The following is an 11044-nucleotide window of genomic DNA, read 5'->3' on the forward strand; positions in this document are numbered from 1 at the left end:
AGCAGAGATAAACAACTGGGACTATATTAAACTGAGAAGCTTCTGCACCTCAAAGGAAACAGTGACTAGGATACAAAGACTACCCACAGAATGGGAGAAATTACTCACCCAATACTCATCAGATGAGTGGCTAATATCCAAGAAATGCAAGTTACTAACAGAATTTAACAAGATAAAAACCTCTAACTTAATCAAAAAATGGGGAAAAGAAATAAACAGACACTTCCTCAAAGAAGAAATACAGATGGCCACACTCTCCGAGCTGAAATTTCATCAACACAATTCATGTGTTTTGTCACAAGTTAATTTTTCTATCGATCTAGACTCAGGGAATTTCTCAGCCAGAGAGCTGATATTTTTCAGCAGGTTAATACATGTCTTTCTTGAGAAAGCTGGTTGTCTGACTTGCACGCACTTCCCAGGTGAGAGGCTGCAGATATGGAGAGAGAGGGAGAGAGAGAGAGAGAGAGAGAGAGAGAGAGAGAGAGAGAGAGAGAGAGAGAGAGAGAGAGAGAGAGAGAGAGAGAGAGAGACAGACAGACAGACAGACAGACAGACAGACAGAGACAGACAGACAGAGACAGAGAGTCAGAGAGACAGACAGACAGACAGAGACAGACAGACACAGAGAGAGAGAGAGACAGAGAGAGGATGGAAGCAGGAGGCAAAAGTAGCAGTTCCAGCTAAAGCCAAAAAAATACAAAGGCCAAACGCCAAAAGCCAAATGTGTACTTAGGGGATGCCCTGAATATCTGTGCCCTTCCAGGAATCAGCTCCCATTTGTCCTCCTGGAAAGAAACCGCATCCTTCTTCCTTCTATTAAGAACACCTCCCCTTTTCCTCTTTAGGCTTTTGTGGGAAGACCTAACTAGGCCACCAGACATGCAATCCTTTCCAGGCCCCAGGAGACGCTCACAACTCACGCAGCGCCGGGAAGCCTCGTGTTCTCCCATGGAGGCGCTAGGTGGCGCTGTGGGACCGCCGTCGGGACCCAGCTGTTCAGAGGGCGGGGTACCCTCCAGTGCTATCCCTTCCTGTAGCCTCTGGGTTCTTCCTCCAACAAGGTGCAGAGTGAGACCCTGAACCCTGCTTCCACAATAGGCAAAGGGTCTCTTAAGCTGGAAGGGACAGAGGTGACCTTGGTGCAAGACCTCATCAAACTTCCTCTTTTCAATTCTGCGCAGTTAACACTAAAGCTCTGAGCCCTTTCCCAAGTCCAGGGATCTTGGTTGGAGAGTGGGAAGGCCATCACCCCCTCCTTTCTGACAATGGAGCACCCCACTTATATTCACATACCTTTGCTGTGGAACTTTCAACATAGGAAGCAGGTGTACATACGCTATTAAGAGAAGATGGGGTTGTTGGCAAAGCATTGGCTTCTCTGGAGCTGACATGCGAAATGGGAATATTCACCCTGCTAAGGGTGAGAGTGTCACAAAGCTCCAGTGTAAGTCAGAAGACTTGCTCCCAGAACTCTGTAGTGCAAGTGTCACACGTGGGGCCCACATGGGGAGACAAGAATGGGGTGTGAGGGCAAAGAGCAGAGGAGGTGAAGGGGAGTCTTCAGCCAGGTCAGGATTGGGGGTTCAGGGATAGGAGAATGGATAAAGAGCAGCCAGAACCATATGATGGGAAGAAAGGATAGAGCCAGAGGGGAAATTTGACTCAGGCTAGATTTTTTGTTGTTTGGGGCCACACCCGGAAATGCTTAGGGTTATTCTTCCTCTGCACTCGGCAATCACTCCTGGTCATGCTCAGGGAACTTATGAGATGTCAAGGATCAAAGCCAGCTCAGCCACATGCAAGGCAAGCACATAATCTGCTGTACTTTTTCTCCAGCCCCTGAAGCAGGCGAGATCTGACCCAAGTTCCAGGCCAGCTGAATGCCAGTGGGTCCTTTAGTTCAAACAGACACAGTCCTTTGAGCTCTCTGGGCCTGCACTGCCACCACCACTTATTCCTCTCACAACCCCTGAACAAGTAAACAAGCCTGTAGGCCAAGGCTCATGGGTCTCTGGTCTTAGGAGGAGAAAGACTGGATAGACCAGAGAGGCATACTGTATTTTCTGTCGTATAAGACGACTTTTGAAACAAAAAAAGTCAACCGAAAATCGGGGGTCGTCTTATACGCTGAGTATATCCCGAAAAATGTTTCAATATGCCGCTAAACGATAATTGTCTGAATATTGCCACAAAACCAATTTTCCAACTCGATCCTGCACCGATCACTGCAAGGCTGCTCGGACCACCTCTCTCTCTAACTCAGCCAATCCAAGCAGGCTTTTGATGCATGCAAATTAGACAATGTTCTGGACCCAAATCTACACTGTCAAAAGCCTGCTCAGATTGGCCAGAGTCAGAGAGGAAGTCTATTACAATATAACCTTTGAACCTTTGCTTGTTGTGATTGGCTCACTGTGGTACATATAGTTGCAGCACAGGAACGTTCTGTCTGATGCAGCGAATATAGGCCTAAACCTATGTTTTAACTGCAAAATTAGGGGGTCATTTTATACGCCCAGTCGTTTTATACGCCGGCTAATACGGTACATCCTTCACAGGGCATGCATCCCAGTGCTCCCAATTGCACTGGATCCCTAAGGCTTCTCCTCTCCTCTCCTAGAGAGACAGGACCCCTGAGAAGATGCTGAGTGGGACAGATATTGGGGGATAAAACATGAGTGGAATTGGGCCATACACAGAGGAATCACAGCAGCCACATGGGGTGTTGATGCAAAGCTACACTCATTTCCCCACTGTCCTTTCCACAACTCCCAAGCCCCAAGCCTTAAAGCAGTGGCCCAGAGAGCCTGAGTGGTTGATGGGTATCTGTGGGGTTCTCTTCTGCCTCCCCTTACAGCACTCAGGGCTCTCATTCTGGAGTGACTATGGGGGATATGTACCTTGGTTTACTAGCTCTGGGCTGCTGGCCACAGAGGGAAAAGAGAAGAGGGTGGCATAAGTCTTGAGGCAGGGGCCTGAGACTGGGGTGCTGCCCCTTGAGGGGACAAAGGGACTCATTCTCATTACTGCCACTCTCACTTTACCCTGCATCCCTGTGTCTCTTTTCAGGGCTGCTCAGGGACCATGAAAACCTTGCTTTGGGGGCTCTGGGGGCTGAATGGAGTCCAGAAACTCAGGGACTACTCGCAAAGCACCTTGATTCTGCCCCCTCTCTCCAGCAGCCTGGCAAGACTCAGACATCAACCCCCAAAGTACTCAGTGCTCAGTGTTCCCATTTACCCTGTGGGGGACATGTCATAGTGTTGCTGTGAACATTGGGGTTCTAGTGGTGGAGGAGTCAGGAGGTGACTGTCTCATAGAAAGAGTCTCTAGCATCCTACCCTCTGACCCAGAGGAAAAAAGAAGCAACTATTCTCTTCCCAGCACATACAAACCAAACCTCAGTCCTCGGAGCAAAGTGAATCCCAGAAATGAAGCCAAACGCAAACCTGGAAACCGGGGCTGGAATTCGCGTCCAGGAGGCCTTTGAAGTGAGGCTTCTCCCTTCCTCCCGGGCTCAGGCAGCTCCCTCAGCCCTCGATGAAAGGGAGACATTCTCTGTTGTGGTTTGACATGGGGCCCAGAAGTCACATCCTAACCCCGCTGGGCAATTAGCTCTCAGAAGTGGCAGCTGTACAGAGGGGAAGGATACTGGGCTTGGATCCGAGTGCCCGTGCCAGCCTTGCACGTCACGTGCACGCGCATACACACACACACACACACACACACACACACACTCTACATACATCTCCTCAGGGCCCCTTTTTTGGGGGCAAATCAGGCAGGTAGCCAGCAGGGTGAAGGGAAAGGTGGTAGGATAGTCCTTTGGAGAGTTGCAGATTCTCAGATTTTCAGAGATACTGCCAGGGTGACCAGAATGTCAGGTCATCCACCAAGGCTCTTTCAGTGCTGGCACATCTCTCCCTACTCTGGGTTGAGACACATTCACTCAATACTAATGTTTAACTTGGTGGCAGGTCTTGTGTTTTGTTTGAAAGGCCTGAGCCTGGAAAACATCCTGCAGGAAGCCATGCAGATGACAAAGCTTCAGGATATGGAAAGGGCTGTCCATCACCCACATGGGCTTTCGTACAGAGCCCCTGGATGAGCCCCTGTAAAGGCTCTTTCTGCTCATCTAAGCCCTAATTCTCTCAGCTCTCACATGGCCCTGTTCCAGTCAAAATCCTGTAAAAACCTGCCCCCCACTACTAGGTCCTGCCTGAACTCTATGGTTAAAGTGGTTTGGGCTTCCATGGCCCTAACCTTCAAGGATGAGGCTCTGTCCTCTGCCCTGGCAAGGTGGGGCACTCAACCTGGAAGCAGGGGTGATGGACATACTGCTGACGGTCCCTGAGCCCCCATCTCTGTCCAAGAGAACTGATGTCCCCTTCATCCTTAGATAACAAGACGAGGCCAGCAGAACACCTCAGTTTGGCCAGGGACAACGGAAGTGATTCTGTAGTAAGCAGAATGCATGCATTCTTGCATGCATCAGACCTTCCTTCCATTTTGGACAAAAGAATTGAATGTCATGTGAGGCCATGAGTGTGTGTTCCTGCAGGTACCCCCTACCCATCTTGCCCACCCTGTGCCATCACTCACATCTGAAGCCAGTGCTTCGCTTGCCAAGACTTGAGAGCTGGCCTTAAACAAACCCCAGCAGCTAAAAGCACTGAGCCTCATGCACCAGGTGAATCAGACACATGACCGCAGCTCTGCAGTGACAATCATGGTCACCAGCACTAACGCCATTTCATGGCAGAAAAATGCCTACAGCTGACCCGTCCCAGGCTGCCAGGCTCAAGAAGCCTAGCCTACTGGCCTGCCAGTATCTTCACCCCAGAACCCTAACTTATGGTCTCTGTGTGTTGTGAAGAGTATTATGACAATCATTACTTCTTAAGGCAACAGAGCAAAAAGCCCTGAGAACCTTCTGGAGCTCCAGCCACCCCACAAAGCAGGTTGGGAGTCTGAAGTGGGGTTCATTGCTGCCACCCCACTGGCCCTGCAAGCAGCTTCTAGAACCCAGTGTATTAATAGATGATGAGGAAGATGAGAAGGAGAAATAAGTTCCTTTTGATTTATTTTTCTCAGCTTGACAAGATACTAAGCTGCATGTGCCACTGGAGGGTCTGGTCAGGAGCCCCTGGGTGAATTCCTAACCCACTCTCCTGTGAGTTAGAAATGTATGTAACACGTACAGAAACAAACCCATCAGAATCACTCATTTATTCATTCAATGCATAACTCCAGGGGTGGGGGCAAGAAACAGGTTTAAGTCATGTCCTGAGGCCAGAGATACAACCAACAATGAGGTAGTAATGAACCAGACTGGAAAGTGAAGAGCAATAGAGGTTGCTCATACCATGGGGGGACAGATTCCCCAAGGTGTGCAGGTAAATGAATCATGCCAAGTTGTAAAATATACTCTTGACTCAATAACAAGTTTTATATTACCCATCATGGTGTGGGCAAAGTGGTGGGGCACTGGGCATGTCCACATTAGGGGAAACTCAAGTTATGAGTTAAAAGATTGCAAGATTTGGAGCTGATTTCCGGTAACTTCTCAAAAACCATCATAGGGGCTGAGGCTGGGGTTCAGCTATGGAGCACAGGTCAAGCATATATGAGTTTCTGGGTTTGATCCCCAGCACCAAAACAACCATCCGGGATATTCATTCCAGTGAAGCACAGTAAGGTCTGAATGGGGGTGGTCTGAGGGGGTACTTGGCTGAAGGGTTCTGGGCTGAAGCAGCCCTTGACACAGAATTGAGTGATTACAGGACACATTCCCACAAGGGAAAGTGCCAGGTAATGAGGCTGCAATGAGCAGCAGCAGCAGAGACAAATCTCATGCATGCACGCAGTGAAAGAATCCAGAGAGTGTGGACGCCTAAGTCCATTTACATCAAGTTCTAGAACAAGCAAACGAGTCCATTGCCTGAAGGACAAAGGGTTATGACACTCAAAGTCACATTGAACTGACAGATAGATCAGAACAAAGGCGGCTTCCTTTTTGAGGATCTTCCCCTGGTGACGTGGACCCTTTCTTCACTCCAGGATAGCAAAGTCTGGAGAAATCCTTGTTGCACAACTGGATGTACAGAAGGTAGCAAGTGTGTTGTACATCAAGGATGCTGCTAAATACTCTCAGTCATAGGACTCCTGCACGCCCCCATTGTAATTGAGCTGATTTCGAGAATCCAGGTTTGGGGTCAAGGAGTTCTCACATGGAACTTCTAAGATCCTTTCCTGTATATGGATAAATATTTTCTATTTATACATAATATTTATGCATTATGCTTATTACTCTCTTTATGAACTCATCAGGAGTTTAGGGGTGCAGCGGGAAGAATCATAGGGGAAGGTGTCCTGGCCTGCACCTTCCCAGGGGAAGCCCTGGAATTCCAGGGAGGAGAACCGTTGCTGGAAATGCAACAGTGGGTATTTGGGGAAGGGGAATCCCACATGGGGGACCTGTATCCTGCTTGGCGAGCTTAGTTCTCAGGATCCTGCTACTTCCAATGTGGTGTGGCTTTTACATGTTTCTGGATTTTGTTCAACTCAGTTTCTTTGTATGCAATAAGTGGAAACCAATGGGTTCTCATTCACACTGGCAGGAGGAAAAGATAAAGCCATGCTGGGAGCATGAACCTAAGGTAAGTGCACAGTAGTGCTAGTGGTGCTAGTCACAGTAGTCATCATGAGAAGGGGTGGAGCCATAGACAAGGGAGGAGCCACGATCGAGGGGGCGTGGCCAGGGCAAAGGGGCGGTCCTAGCAAAAGGGTTGTCATCGAAGGGCAGTTCCTGGGCTGGGAGGAGCTGCCCTGGAGACTTTTCAACCTGTTTTTATGGCTCAGTCCAGGTGGACACCTTGAAAGGGGGGATGAAGGGTAACCAGAATTTGGAAGGGAGATTCCATGTAGCTTTCTTGACCGGGCACTGGCACAGTCATGGGCACAGACTCCAGCAGATCTCTCTTATTTTCTTAGGACCTGGCTGAGCCCACCAGAAACGTCCAAGGATTGTCCAAGCTGGTAATACTAGTGGGGGTGTGGTGGGGGGTGGTGAACTAACACAGGATCCCAGCAGAGGGCTACCAAAGGGTCTTTCACTTCAAAGGGTCTTTTCACCTCAAAGCAGTGCTGCCCAGCTGCCCTGGTAGCTGTGGTGAAGACTGCTCCATGTCTGGGTGGTCTTTAAGTCCAGATCAGAGTTGCAAAGTTGACTTGTGATGCTGCACCTATGTCCACTCTACATTCACATGAGTCATGACAGTGCGTGCACCTGTGTCACACGCCAATTCAGAACACACAGAACTAATTTAGGCTAAATCAGAACAACACACAGAACATGCTTATCTGCTCCTGCTCAGTCATTACTCCCTCTCCCCTTGGATCTAAGTGACTGATGGCCTGCTCCTCTCACGAGCGGCCCTTCGTCGCTCCCTAAAGAGCCATGTAAGCGGACTGTCAGAGTGTGTGTTCCACATGGCACTGTGAAACACTGTTGTGTTTCGTTGTCAAGTGGGCATTCAATTCACCAAAGTGCCACACCTTTATCTGTTGGCAAACATTTGGGTTGGTTGTAGGTCTTTGCTGCAGTGAATGAAGCTTCCCTAACCAGTCACAGATGAGGCTTTGCAGGTCTTGTGTTTGTAGCTCTCTTGGGTAAGTACCTGGGAGATGCGCTAGCTAGATCATTCTAAATATATGTTTAACTTTACACGAAAATGCCAAACTCTGTCTTAGATGCTGGTGGTACCTGTTACTGCCTCCAGACATGATGGGGACCCTAGCGCTCCACATCTTTATCAGAAATTGGTACTTTTGTTTTGTTTTAATTGGTTTGGTTTATTTTGGGGGCCATACTTGCTGGTACTTGGGACCATATGAAGTGAACTGAATTGAATTGAACCAGGCCAGCCTCATGCATGGCAAGTTCCTATTCACTGTACTATCACTTCAACCCCATGAATTTTCTCATTTCTGATCAAAATTCCCACCCCAACACCACTGTGGGGTGTGAGAAGGCTTGATTTCTCAGCCTCTTCCTGCACAAATCTGAGACTTTCTCATCTGTCATCCCTGGTGGGGAGAGCCTGGCTGAGGCTATCTCAGTGGCAAGTGACAGCTTGAGAGAGGGAGAGAGGGAGAGAGAGAGAGGTAGAGAGAGAGAGGGAGAGAGAGATAGAGAGGTAGAGGTAGAGAGAGAGAGAGAGTTTTATTGTTCCTGAAGACATTGAAGCCAAACCCCAATATGCTCCAAGTTCCTCCTGAGACTCGACCCTGAGGGTCAGCTCCCAAAATTCTCTTGGCCACCTGCCTAGCAGTTACCATCCTGAGCTGGATGAGGACTCTACAATAATTAGGGGGTTCCACGCTCAGTCTGCTCAGTCAGGCACAGGTCACCAGAGCTAGCTCAGGTCCTTTTGAGAGGGGGCTCTGGATGACCCCTCTACTCCACACCCTGTACTCCACAACTTCAGTTCTCATGGGGTGTCAGGAGAGCAAAATACAGCTGCTGGACATCTCTCCTGGATACAGCGCCCTCTTCTGCAAATGTCCCCACAAGGCCAGTAGAAAACCACATAGAATATCTTCCAGGTATGGCGACAGTGTTCAGAGTCAGTCCCAGTGACTTTACCCCTTAGAGTTTCTGCTCCCAGATGTAGGGATTATCTGTCCTGTGGTCACAGCAGAAGCCTTTTATTTGGCATCACCCCACTGGCACCTGGTTACCTCATCCACACAGGAGTATCACTGCTGAGTCTGGGATCCTAAGTCTTTTTTCTTGGTTTTTGGGCCACACTTGGCAGGTCTCAGGGCTTACTCATGGCTCCTCTGCACTCAAGGATTACTCCTGGTGGGGATCAGGGAACTATATGGGATGCTGGGGATCGAATTCAGGTCAGCTAAATGCAAAACAAACCCTCTCTGCTGTACTATCACTCCAGCCCCAGGACCCCAATTTCTTGGGCCTCCCACCTAAGTCCTCACCTTTCTCAGATAAGCAATGATGCTCATTAGCAATGAGATGCCTGATGTCTATGTAGGAAAACACCCAGAAATATTTTGGGTCACCCTACTGTAGATTCAGACGCTCCCTCCACATGGTCCACTAGATGAGGTGGGTGAGGTATGTGTGTCTCTGGGCTTCTTGGTCTCAGGCTTCTCTGGGCTCAGCTGTGGCCAGAGGGAGCAGGCACCTGGGCAGACACCAGGCTTGGTCCCCAAGCAAGGAAGCTAGAATGGCCCTCAGGTGGGGACTTGAGGGTCTTCACGTCCCCTGCCTGTCTCCTGGACGTGAGCCACATCCACATCCCCTCATCTGCGTGCGAGGCTACTCCAGCCTGCCCCAACCCCCAGACTTGGGTGCAAGCAGCTGTGACTGAATCTAAATGTGAGTGCCCCATCTCAGCCCAGCCTGGGCTTCCCAGCTTTGAGCCTGGACCGCTGCCCCTCCCTGTGGTGTGGGAGGGTGTGTGTGCCGGCCTGTCCTCAAGGCTGCCCCCCCCCACGTCCGCACCACCACCCCCAGGGAGTGGGAAGCTGCCTCCCCGGCTTTGATCGGGACCAGGGGGTGCATGTCGCTCAGTTTGGGACCATCTCTGTGATGCATTTTGACAGCCTTGGCCAAGCATATGCTTTAAATCCTCCTGAGAAAGGGTCTTTTTAAGTGGAGACGGACCCATGACAGCCTTCAAAGGGCTCTCTGGACAAATTGGGGTGCGTGGGGAAGACCCCCGGGCGCTATCATCTGGCTGCTTAGGGTACAAGTTCAATAGAGAGAGAGAAAGGAAGGGATGGGAGAAAGAAACAGAGAGAGAGAGAGAGAAGAGAGGGAAGGGGAAAAGGGAGGGAAAAAGGGAAGGAGGGAGGGGGATAGAGAAACAGAGAGAGAGAAGAGAGAGAGAGAGAGAGAGCGAGTACAAGAGACTGAGCACTCTGGGCCTATCCTTCAACTCAGAAGGTGATAGTAAAGTTGAGGAAGTCTAGCTCCCACCCCACCCCCCAATGCACACTTGGGGATCAGCTTTACCCTGGAGTTCCTTGCAACTTCCTGGGACAACTCTACCTTTGCAGTAAACCGGCTTCAAATGACCTGGGAAGGAGCTGGAGTATTTGTCACTGCTTCCCTGGACATTCATGGTATTGAAAGCCAGAGCTTGTCACGGAAATCTGTCAGAGGACATGCAGACTGAACATTGCAAATAGCTCATCCTTTGTTGTTGCTTTTGCCAAATGCACCTCAGTAACACACTCAGCACCCGTGAAAATGTCAGCCACTGCCCCTCTGACAGAACTGCGAGCCTTCCCCCCTGGACGAGCACAGAGCCAGAGGCACCTCAACCCAGGCAGGGAAGGAATCTTCTCAGGGCCCGCATGGCCTGCTGGGTTTAATTTTCCCAGAAGTCAGCTCTGATTAGGGGGATGGCCTCATGTTCCTGTCCCCCCAGCCGCCTTCTGCCAAGCACCTTGCAAGGCAGGGGGGCTGATGGTGGGGGCACAGGGGGATTGCTCCCCAGGTCAACCCAGCACACATGTCTGCTACTTATCAGATCTCACTGCACCCCAACCCCCATCTAAGCTCAGCTCACATCCTCCTGCTAATGAGACCCATGCTCTCAGCAGCCAGCTGCTGGGGTGGGAGAGGAGGTGGGGAGGGACACCTCCAAAGGGGGGGGGGCATCTCCAGGCCAGAAGAAAGGAGCCCTTTGGCAGGCTGGGCCCCGGGAAAGGTGGAGCCCACACTTCCAAGCAGGTGCCTCTGCCCGCTCCATCACCCTGTACTCTCCCCTCCCCTGGGCTCAGAGCTTCTTGCCTGCCTCAGGTGCCTCCTGCAGGCTCCACTCATCATTACCTGGGTTTGGGGGTGGCTTCAGGCAGATGTGAGAGGCTGTCTAGTTCTCAATACACGCCTCCTGAGAGGGAGGTACAGGAGACAGAGGTCCGGTGAGTCCCATAAAAGGGGCTGGTCTGTCATGGGGATCATGGCTGGAGCTCCATTCAACTGTACTACCCCCTGCCCTAGAAGCTC

The sequence above is a fragment of the Suncus etruscus genome, chromosome 6 (assembly GCF_024139225.1).
Source record: "Suncus etruscus isolate mSunEtr1 chromosome 6, mSunEtr1.pri.cur, whole genome shotgun sequence".
NCBI classification, from domain to species: domain Eukaryota; kingdom Metazoa; phylum Chordata; class Mammalia; order Eulipotyphla; family Soricidae; genus Suncus; species Suncus etruscus.